Raw genomic sequence first — 12,290 nt, 5'->3', positions numbered from 1 at the left:
CTCCAGACTGTCTGCTCCCAGGACTGTCCACACCCTGGGCTTTCAGGTGAACTCCCATCTTGATGACCTGCCCTGGGCAATCGGTTCCAGACGACAGAGTCAGTGTTCTCAGTGCATTCCTGGAGCAAGTTTTGATCAACTCTGTGCTTGTCTCCTTGTTAGGCCAAGAGAAAGAACCTGGAATGCTGGCACTTAGCCTTGGAGCCCAGACTTTCTTGACAACACACCCTCACATAAGCCAAGGCAGAATCATCTCTCTATCACCACCTTTCCCAGCCTTGCTGGTCCTGGATCCCTGCCTGACTTCCACCCTGAATCCCTGCTGTGGCTGCTCAAGAAACATGAGGCCCACCCACAACTCTCTTCTCCCATGATTCACTGAATTAATAACAAGGCTCTACACTGAGAAGTGATAATATCTTCTCTCCAAAGAATGTGGAGTGTTTGGAAATGTGCCTGGACTACCCATCCCCAACATCTAGAGACACCTAAGATCATTCATTTACCCAGGAGAACAAAATGAGGTTGCTTTTGAAAATTCCCATTGTCTCTCATTATAGAGAGCTGCAGAATTGAAATTGTTGCTTAAGTCAGTAACATTTAAATCCTTTTGATCTTATTTAGATCTGTTCTATTGCATCTTATCCCATTCCACAGGTAATAAATGTCACATGTAAGTATAAATAGCATTTTCTGATTTATTGTAATATACTTCTATTTTGAAGTCTTGAGACTGAATTTTCAAGAGATTGCTAGCATAATTTGCTTTTTCCTCTACCCTTCATAACTAAATTATTTTTTATGTGAATATATGGAAATATTAGAAAAAATAAATATTTTTATACTTGTTACTTAACTATAGTTAAATGCCCATAAAGGAGACTCCTAGGGACTTGAGATGGGTGTTGAGATGCCTTCCTAATACTCCCAAGTCGGAAATGTTCAATGGATATCTACATAGGTTTATCCTCCAATAACTCGAGATTTGAATGGAGTGGTTCCATGTATTTTTATTCTATCTTGGACCTTACAGAGATTTAATTACAGCAATATTCTGACCTTTTGCAATTTTATGCTCAGTTTTTGATAATTAACAATAAAATTAACAGTAAACATTTTCTTAATGTTGATTCAAAACCACAACACTATATTTCACAGAAATAATAAATCAACAGCATTATTTATTAGCATTATCTACATTCTCACTTTTGTATTTCTTTTTAATATAATTCAAATGATTTCTCTTCCTTGTCCTTTCCATAGAAGGCAATTCACCGTTACCTACAGCTCTCTGTGTAAGATTGTGCTTGAGCCAAAAAAAAAAAAAAAAAAAAAAGATTGTGCTTGAGCCTTTGGAATAACACAACATGAATGAGATGCAGGATTTAATTTCAGGAGAACAACTGCCCCTCTGTTCTCAGAGACATGGTTTGTTGTATCTAAGAAACCACTTTATGTGGAGTTTGCAGCTTATAATGGAACAGCGTACTAAGTGCTCATTTTGTGCTCAGCATTGTGCTAAGTACTTTTCATCTATCATATAATTTCATTCTCAGAACATCCCTATGAAGGAGATATTAACCCCCTTGAGCAGATGAAACAACTAAGGAGTCTTCCCTGTTTGATTTGATTAGGGGAATCCCCATCCTATACTTCAACATTCTAATGTAGCTGTCTTCACTCACGTCTTTGGGTATTTATTGAAAACATATTTTTTTGTCCATCTCCTGCTTTGTGCTGAAGCTGCATCAGGAACTGTTCCAGGAGCTGCAGGAAACAGAAGAATAAAATTCAAACCGTTTCCCCAGCATTCAAAATAAAGTTTTATTTATTATTAGGTGTCACAAAGTTCCAAACAGTGACATCCTAAAATCTTCATGGCTTAACACAATAGAAGCTAATTTATTCTCACCCCAATGTTTAGTGGGCTGCCTTCTACATGATGATTTTAGGATCCAGATTCTTTTCATCTGGTAGTTTTGCCATTTTTTGTGCTTTAGAATTTTTAAATTCTGGCTGGCAGGTTGCGGGGGGTGGGGGAAGGTAGGCAGGGAAGATGGGCTAAGCCAGGTCATGATATACATCATTCTATTCTATTGACCAGAACTCAAAGCATGGCCCTGTGCCATTTCAAGTGTGGCTGGAATAGGTAGTCTCACTATGTGCACAGAAGGGAAAGGAATGGACAGTGGTGAGCATGGAACACTCTGTCAATCAGCCCACTCTTCTGGGTTTCAAATATCCCTGCAATTCTCCAGAAAACACTTGTCCCTGCCTCATGGAAGTCAGCCCAAAAGATCCATCCATTCAGTGCATCAAACTCAACATGCAGGAACTCTAGATCATGCACATCCTACCCATGAGGTCCCTGTGTGACTCCCTATGATCTGGTGACTTATGCACTCTAAGGACAAGTTTTCTGCCCTCCCAACCCCACTGACACACCAACCCAGCCCTCTATCTCCAATATACGTTGTAAAGGAGGAACAGGATAATGACTATAGTAAGTCCCATCTACAAAGTTCCCCAAGAACTACGAAGTCTTGCTAGGCAGTCCTTGTAAAGGGAAAGTTTTGGATCAGACTTTAATTACGCATCTGGGAGAAACTCCTTTGTGCACTGTTTTTGGTGGCTCCCTTTTGAACATTTTCTCTGAGCATATGTGAGGTTGGTGTTGGGGAGTTTGCCCTCCTTGAGGGCTGCCCATCATTTATTGCTTATGGTGCCAGTTTGAGAACTCAAAGCTTGCTTTAAGTCTGAAGTAGTCAGTTTTATTTCACAATACATTTTCCTCAAAAACATGGTAATCTTCAGGTCTATTTGCTTCTAGTCACTTCCATGTGTTAGTAGCCAACCCTCAATCTCTTTTCTAGTGATGAGTCTCAAACCCAAATTCTTTCTTCCTCCTCTCATGACTTTCTTTGTAAAGTAAATGGACAGTAAGCTTTAGGGTAAGGTGGGAGAGAGGACCTACATCCTTAATGTGATCTTTAGGAGTTGTCTGAGATTCTTTGAGTTACAAATAGAAAGACACATTGGGCCTTGCTGATCAGCAAGCTTTCCTTTAAAAAACAAAACACAGGGGCACTTGGGTGGCTCAGTCGATCATGATCAGCTCAGATCATGATCTCCTGGTTTGTGAGTTTGAGCCCTGCCTTGGGCTTTGTGCTTACAGCTCAGAGCCTGGAGCCTGCTTCAATTTCTGTGTTTCCCTCTCTCTGCCCCTCCCCTGCTTGCACTCAGCCTTGCTCTCAAAAATGGGCATCAAAAAAATTAAAACAAAAACAAAAACAAAAACACAGCAGATCAGAACAAAACTCAGAACAACAACAACAAAAAAGAGACACTGGCAAAGTTTAGAACAGGGTCATCCTCTAGTGCATGAAGTGACTGCTATTGAACCAGTGTCTCTCACCTGCAGTGGGAAGGATAAGACCCACCTTGTCTTAGTTAAAAAAAAAAGCCATGTGAAATAAATGAACTTGTGGAAAACAGGAAGACATTAACTGAATAATTTTGGAAGCCATTCATTCTCATTCATTATCATCTTGCATCTTGTAAGCCTGTAAGTAAAAAGTTACCTAGTCGTCTTTGCAGGAAAGAGTGAGTGTACTAATTCTTACTGAAAGCTTCTGGAATATCCATTCCTTTCGGTTAGTAACTCACAAATGGAGCCTACCATTCCTCAGTCTTGCCTTCATGTACCTTAGATTGCTCTCCCTGCTAAATTCCCTAAGTTCTGCCATATTTTTATATAATTTTGCATTTTGGCATACAACAGACTTTTGAAAGATAGCACTTGAAGACACTGTCATCTAAAAATGCATTATAAAAGAAAAAGGATTTTACCAGATGACCTCTAAATCACATACACACGCATTGGAAGTGAATGTGGTTGAGTTCATGGGCTGCATATTACCAGTTGCTTACTGGGTTTGCTTTGGGCCCTGTTCATAAATCTGGGAAAGTCTGGGTGGGTGGTCGTATGAGGGCTCAAGGAAGTATAGACAGAAGTGATGGAGGTGATGGAGAATTTTACATTTCTCTGGAAATCATCCCAGAGATGACTCTCCTATTTTTGGAAAACTATACAGCGCAATAGAAGCAACACTGATTTCAAAGTTGGTACGTTTCGTTTGAAGACCAGATCTGCTATTTATGAGCTATATAATCCTGAGCAGGTTACCTAACCTCCCTCCAGCTCATTTCCCTCATCTGTAAAATGTGGGATAATGATGATACATTCTTCAGAGCATTATTAGAAGGAACAAATGGACTAATGGATGGGAAAGTGCTTTTCAAATGGCAAAACATTTTCAAATATGAGTAGTTATTATAATTGGCCCTCAATAAATGCTCTTTGAAAATAATGGTCACTTTCTAATCCCATTATTCCTTGAGGGATTGTGGATAAAGAACATTAATCCTACAGGAACGGGGCTTGTTGGCGCAACCTCAGAAGAGTTGTGGAGAAGTGGGAGCAGGACTCACCTTAACCTGGCACTCTTTCTCCAAGTACTATGTTACCAGGTTAGAACTGATACAGAATACAGTATCAGTAGATGAAGTGCAAAGAGCATTGGGCTGAGAGCTCCAACACATGCTTTCATTTCTTAATTATTTCTTTCATTCATAGATTAATTCATCTAATATTATTGAGGGTCTATGATTTATCAGGCACTGTACTAATTTGTCCTAACTGTGTAGCTGAGTATTTTAGCCCCCTTTCATATTTATAGGAACTTGGGAGTCATTAAACTATTCATGTATTGGTTAACTCAGCTGCCCATAGTGATCAGCCCTGCCCTGTCTTTCTCATATAGTTTTTATGAGAGTAGCTTGGAGACTGCTTTGCAGAAATAAAAAGACTAGACAGTTATGAGGTGTTAGTGTCTTACTGTCATTTTTTGGATAGCCATTGGCATATAGCCTAGCTACTGTGCTTAGGTAGGACAGCCACAAAAGAAAGCTGATCATAAAGAAAGAAGGAACCTGGTTACGGTTTAATGACATTTTGTGGAATGCTGATGACTGGACCAAACACCTCTTCATAATTGAATATGGTGTGAAGCTAAGGCCATGAAAAAAAGATGAAAAAGTAAATTCAAGGAGAGCAAGAATAGGTGTGGGAAAATGGATGTGGTGGTGAGTTAGTTTTTAATATGCTGCTTCACAGAAGTGGACAGGCAGGCAAGGCATGTCTGATCAATACTGTGAGAACTTTGACATGGAATAACAACATGAAGCTGGCTTTGGTAGTCATATTAGCGTTTACACCACATTTTTTCAAGGTACTTTACAACACTCAATTGGGTAATTCCATCCCCACAAATTAGGTCAGCATTGCTATTTCTCTCTTCTCCCCCCAACCCCCTCCTTTTCTTAACTAGCTGAGGCTCTTAGTCACCAGGTCAAACATTTAGCCCTCAGTTATATGTGTCCCCACGAAACAATACATTGGCCTTAAAGGACAGACATAAGGAATGAGCCCGTGATGCTCTAACATCTTTTCAATGTTAGATGCCGTCTTACTTATTACACCTTAGCCTATGGAGAAATAGTTATAATACCTTTAAAGAGTCACTTTCATGCCTCTTCTTGGCTTCTAAAAGGAAGTAAACCAGTTATCTTCATCCTACATGGACTACTAGAAAAACGCTTGGATGCGTGACCCAGACAGTGTGTTTTGGTGTGGGTCCTGCCACATATTAGTTTAGTAGAAGTGATCATTTCAACAAGTTACCTGCAATTCAACACACTTTGAAGATTTCTAAGCTTCAGAGTTCACCTTTGTAAAATGTGAATAATAATATCTGGACTGCTTTCCTCCCTGGTGATTTTTGAGAATGACATAAAATCATAATTTAGAGAAAACTGTATGGACAAATGTGCTAACTCTTATTGGTTAGCAAGGTTTTCATAACTAGTCAAAAATATGGCAACCGTATAGCGTTACCATCTCTCCTCCTGGCTTGTGGTCTGACATTACTAATTGATCATGTTACTTTCTCCCCCCTGAGCTAGGCCTTAACCTCAGAATGCTTTTTAACACAGCTTTCTTAGCTACCACTACTGACTAATTGAATTGGTACAGACAAGAAAAACATTGGCTGAACCCAAATCTAAATCTCTTCTATTTGTATTTATTTTATGTTATTTTTAATAGGTTATATATCCATATGATTCTAAAAGTATTTTTTTAAAAAGTGAGCAATCTTCCCTAGTCTTCTTGGTTTCTTCTATTTCTAAAATAAAAATTTCATTCTTTGGCTTATCTCATGAAAAAGAGAAAAATACAGTTAGATAGATCAGGAGGTGTAAAGTTATGAGCCAAGACAATTCATTTCATTGTAATTCTTGGTAACACCTTGCCTGGGAAATCTAATCTGTTAAAATCTAATTGTTTAGCCTATATCCCATACTAGGTAAACTCTATGTAAATAAAAAATGCCCTTGAGTACAGTTAAATTGAATCTAGGTTCTCATGTGACTCGGCCATGTTCCAAATATTAGCTTCTGTTTTCAGCTTCTGAATGTCTTTCTAGCTTGAAATGAACAAAGAAAATTCATAGAAATAGTATTAACATCACTAACACCTGGGATGACTAAAACACTTAAAACTTTTTTTTTTTTTACATATTTTTAACAGACTCTTTTTTGCAAGGCTGGACTGGAAAGGCAGGTAGGCAAGGTGAGTGGCTGAGAAAAATTCCCATGTTCAATGGGGATGCTTTGGTAAGATTTAGACCGATGAAGCAGAGTCAGTGAAAATTCTAGCATACAGAGATCCATTTTCTAACTCCTGATTTAAAGGTATATCATGTGAAAGTGATAGACTACTGTGTCATGCTGTCTGTGGCAAACTTGGTATAATTGCTATCCCCTTCTATGGTGTCTTCTGCATTGTTGAGAGGAAGTGAGAGACTTCTCTGTGGTTTCAAGTTAAAGTTTGTCAATGAGAGATTTTCACATGTTATTTGGTAACAAGAAAGTAATGGCATGTCACTATTCTTTGGAGGTTGTTACAGCCAGATTCAGGGGCAGATGAATTACTGAAGGTTAGGTCTTGGTGAGGTGTAGAGAAGTCACTTGGTTTACTTCTGAGAACTGAGAGATTTGGGACAAACTTCTGAGGGATTTTTGAGAATTGAAACAGTTCTCCAGAAAGTTCTTGAAACTCTCTGCGTTGGTGCTTCAGGTAAGATCTTTAGGGTCAGCTTCCCCAAACTGTGCTTCTAAGTTCTTCTGATAAGCCCCTATTTCCTGATATATTCTTTATACATGGAATAGAGTGGCTTGTATTTTTTGAATGAATTCTAACTAGTAGATTTTTTTTTTCAAATTGGTTCTGGGATAATTAAACATTAAGGATGAAACTGTCATATTGATTCTCCCATAGGATTATAATTGGAGGCAGTAACAACTTCAGTGCAGGTGGAAGATAGGTCATAGATAGTCCATAATATGCAGTAGCAAAACACTTATTTACATTATCATTTCTAATTTCCTGGAGTTATGTATCCTCAGGAGGCAAGACTTTGGTAGGCTATGTAGCAATAGTAGTAATAGTAATACAATTCATGGTGGAAATAAATAGTATAAGAAATGTGGAATAGAGCCAGCTTCTTTTGAGTGCAATGTAAAGCTTGGAAAAAGAAACTCAATACCATGGTTTTAAATTAGTTATTCAAGGAATGGGATAAGAAACAAAGACTATGACTTTAGTTACAGTCTTGAGGAATTCTTTATTTCTTGTAGCCACTGGCCAATATTTCTGAAACCCAATAAAAAAATATAATCCTGTGAGTGGGTAATTTGAAATTCAAAGTGAATGTGTAGACTTATCAGGTCTCTTATATTAAAGTTACAGCATTTACCAAGAAGGAATGGAAACTTGAAAATCATGAGGAGAAATCTGGGCAGATTTCAATGAATTTAAGTATCAACACCCCAAACCTGCTGGGCCTCCCTTGCCAGCAGAAGCATCGCTATTTTTTTTCCTACGTGACCACACCATAGTGATTTTAATTCAGGCACTCACCTTGCAAGAAATACAGACTCTCTTTTAGACCCATGGACTACCTTTCTTTACTTCCAGAACCATAATTAGACTTAAATCCTAGTAAAACCCAGGAGGATAAGAATAAAGCATAACTTATGATTAGAAAGTTCCATATACCCAAGAAGAATTTCAATATTTTGTCAATTTATAGTGGTTTGTATGTAGAAATAGATTATAGGTGTTAGACCAGGGAATAAAGAGTTTAAGGTTGAATTCGCATAATCACAGTAGAAAGTCATAGCCCCTGACCCAATTCTCAGACTCAACTCCACAGATCCTGTGATTCTTAAGTAAAGGAAAATTTGTGACCATAGTGAAGAAGGACTCTGCTCCAACATTTATATCATGTATCCTCCTCCTGCTCTTCCTCAGATTGAGTTGTGGTCATTAATAAATGTGATGATGCACTGAGGAATACCTAGAATTCTGAGTGATTTCTTGACATCTAAATTAATGCCAATTCTAGAGGATTCAAAATGTCTTTTTAGTCTACAGATGTAAAAAGCAGAAGCTTATACAGGTAAAATAATGGAGTTTTGGCTTAGGTTCTATTTCAAAATAGGTTCAGTGATACCCGAAACACCACTAGTTATGTTCCTAGCTTCTGAATGAGTACTTGGAATAAGCACACTCAGAAAGTGGCAAAATCTTCCATGTTGGCTTCCTGACCTCTGGAAAGATAGGTACAATGATGAGAACCAAATGGTAGTTTGGTAGAAAACCATAATCAATATAACACACTAGGAAAAATTTCAGAGATTAGTGATATGTTCAGAGATTTGGAATATACATTCCTGCCTTGCCCAAAAGAGATAGAATTTGGAGAATAAACGTCAATTTTTGTAAACTTAACCAAGTGGCTTCATCAGACGTAACTGCTCTTTCAGTTGTAGTTTTTGTTATTATTGTTTTGCACTTGAACAAGCCAATTAAATCCCTGATGTCTGGCATTCTGCTATTGCTGCTTTGGTGATTATTTTTATCTTCTATACCTGTTAGCAAAAAAAAAAAAATTCTATAAACAGTTTGCTTTTGCTTGGCATGGATAACAGTATAGCTTCTCTGTCTTACCTCAAATGATACCAACTCTTTGTCACAATTTAGCATGCAGGGACCTTGATTCTGTCACCATTACACAGGGAATGATGCTAATCTGTAACATGAATGATATTATGGTGCTTAGAAATGGTGATCACAATGCAGCAAATACCGTAGATAGATGTCTTAGTAAATCATATGGAAGCCACAAAGGTGGAAAATAATGGCCGTAAAAATTCAGATATCTTCCATTTTCAGGAAGTTTTTAGGTGTTTAGTGGTCTGGGGCATATTGAGATTTCCCTGCAAGGTGAAGAAAAAATTCCTGCACCTTGTACCTATCACCTCTAAGAAAGGGGCACAGCATCTCTGGGCCTCTGAATTCTAGAAATAGCAGATAGACATGAGTGCATGCTAATCTGACCCATATATCTGTTACCAGTATTGAGTTGGGCCCAGATAAACAAACATAAAGCTTTCTAGAAGGCAGGAGGTGCTCTGCTTCTTGAGTTATAGGACCAAGTAGATCCAGTAGTGCTCCAAGTGTCTTTAAGAGATAGGGGATACTATGTAATATCAACAGGAGAATCATGCCCAAATCTTTAGGAAACTGGACAAAGTTATGCTGGGATTTTTTTTGGTGGGGGGAGAACAGGGGCACATACTATGATTCTTTTGGAAAGCAACTTCTGTTTTCTACAGGGCTCTGGCAGCGATAGACACTTAATCATGGGATACTAAATTGCTGTGTGACATGATCTACCTTTAATTGGTTACTATGTGACTTTCAAAGTCATTAATCTGGGCATACTCAGAAACATGGAAATAAAATATACATGTTCAGGCTTGATAAGACTCTGAATACATAATTGAGGTATATGAGTATATGACCAAGACTGTCAGTTAATTTATTTTTTTATTTTTTTAAACGTTTATTTATTTTTGAGAAAGAGAGGTGGGGGGAGGGGCAGAGAGAGGCGGAGACACAGAATCTGAAGTAGGTTCCAGGCTCTGAGCTGTCAGCACAGAACCCAATGTGGGGCTCGAACCCACGAGCTGTGAAATCGTGACCTGAGCTGAAGTTGGACGCTTAAGACTGAGCCACCCAGACGTCTCTATCTCAATTAATTTTGCTTCATAGCAAGGAACCTCCAAATTTAACAGTTTAAGGGGTGCCTGGGTGGTTCAGTCGGTTAAGCGTCTGACTTCAGCTCAGGTCATGATCTCACACTCCGTGAGTTCAAGTCCTGCGTCGGGCTCTGTGCTGACAGCTCAGAGCCTGGTGCCTGTTTCAGATTCTGTGTCTCCCTCTCTCTCTTCCCCTCACCTACTCATGCTCTGTCTCTCTCTGTCTCAAAAATAAATAAAAGCATTAAAAAAACTAAAAAAACCCCAAATTTAACAGTTTAAGATGCAACCATTTATTTATCTTACATCTCTAACGATCTACAGATCACTTAAGTCTTTTTATCTGTGGGCCAGCTTCACTGATCTTTCTGCTGGGTTTGCTCATATGTCTTCTTCTGTCACCTGGCAGCTGAATGATCTAGGTTGGCCTCAGTCACCCGTGTAGCTGTTCACAGGTCATCAGCTGGAACATTTGAGGTGACTTTATTATATATCTCTTATTCAGGCTAGCCCAGGATTTTTCACATGGAGATTACAGAATTCCAAGAAATACAAGTAGAAGCTGTGAGATTTCTGGAGGCCTATTTTCAGAACCAAAACAAAGTTATTTCTGCCACGTTCTATTTGATAGCAAGGATATTAAGTTATCCCAGATTCAAGAGATGGGAAAATAGATTCCACCTCTTAATATTAGGAGCTTCAATGTGTCATTGCAATTTTAACAATGTACCTAGACTTTCATGGCACTTCTTTTTGCCACATTAATAACTCTTCCTCAATCAACATGTATGGCTTCATGGGAAGTTCTCTACTTCCAGCCAATTAAGGAAGAATAAAATAGACCTGCTTTATAAATAATTCTGCACAGTATGGTAGCACCACCCAAAAAATGGGTGAGTGAGTACAGTGGCCAGTCTCAGGAGAGTAGTTGAGGATAGTGGTGAAGAGAAATTCTACAAGTGGGCAGAAGTTTGAGTATTTCACTTCTTTGTTCACTTTTTCTATAGGAAAGATGATCAAGGATACACATTTATTCAGGCATGATTAAGCTAGGTGGTCATGGACTTAGTAGGAAGAAGATCAGAATGTTGGTAATAACAAAGTCTGTGGGAGAAGTTGGTGGAAAGGTCTCACAGATGCACAGAAAATATGGCGATATTTATGTACCAATAAATGCTCACCAGATAGTAACTCCTGGTAAGAGGTTCCCCAAGTTCAGGTGGCTGAGAAGACCTATGCTGCTGTGTCAGTTAGCCTCCTTCCTGATACCTCAGTGTTGCTCAATGATTTCATGAACAATGGGCCCATAGTGGCAGGGGTGGAGTTATATATGATGTCAACAATATGGCCTTTATTCATTAAGCCTGATCTGTCTGCTACATAGCTGAATGCCAAACCTGCCTATAGAAAAATCAACAACGAAACCCTTATGTGGTTTCAAACAGGTGATTAGATTGAACCTCTTCCCCACCAAGAGTAACAAGGTATCTCTATTAAAATAGATGTAGCCTAGGTTTGTATTTGATTTCCCTGCCCTCAGTGGAATTTCTATAACCATCATTTTTTTTTTTGACAACCAGTCATAGAGTACCCTGCCAGGTAAAGATTCATCAAAAGCTGAGGTGCTGAATGAGGACAAAGGAAACATGGAATGTATGGTGTGAGAAGGAAATTATTAAGTCAACCCTGGATATGTGATCAGCATCAGAAAGGAGAACTTTGGAGTTATGCATATTTTCTTCCTTGCTTTTATGTACTTTACATGTTTACCTATCCTTTCATCTCACTTTCCCAATCTGCGATTTCTAATATATGTTAATTGTAGGTTAACCTATAATTCAGGGCTTAAATTACAAGATACTAATGGAAATTTTGTCTGAGTCTTAAAATGGAGGGCATTATTGAAAGATGAAAGGACATATAGGGTTTTGTGTCTACTTTTTGGGCAAAGAGTGAGCAAAAGTTGATGATTGTATGATATATAACTGCACTGTGACAGGTCACAATGATGCTAATACTTTATTTGAAGGTTAAAGTGGGCAAAATAGGCATGTAGGAATGGA

The 12,290-nt window shown here is 38.5% G+C and overlaps 1 long non-coding RNA gene across 1 annotated transcript; it reads right to left on the bottom strand.

Annotated features, from left to right (window-relative positions):
* Positions 1-1,384: 1,384 nt before the first annotated feature.
* Positions 1,385-11,486, bottom strand: LOC125149310 (uncharacterized). Its single transcript, XR_007145893.1, has 3 exons — positions 11,409-11,486; positions 9,134-9,215; positions 1,385-1,767 (listed from the first exon to the last, which is right to left on the bottom strand). It is a non-coding gene; the product is annotated as an uncharacterized LOC125149310 (long non-coding RNA).
* Between the last annotated feature and the right edge of the window lie 804 nt (positions 11,487-12,290).

Source organism: Prionailurus viverrinus, chromosome D3 (genome assembly GCF_022837055.1).
Source record: "Prionailurus viverrinus isolate Anna chromosome D3, UM_Priviv_1.0, whole genome shotgun sequence".
Lineage (NCBI taxonomy): Eukaryota > Metazoa > Chordata > Mammalia > Carnivora > Felidae > Prionailurus > Prionailurus viverrinus.
Note: the sequence above shows the minus strand (reverse complement) of the source record. Positions and strands in the feature narration are given on the sequence as shown.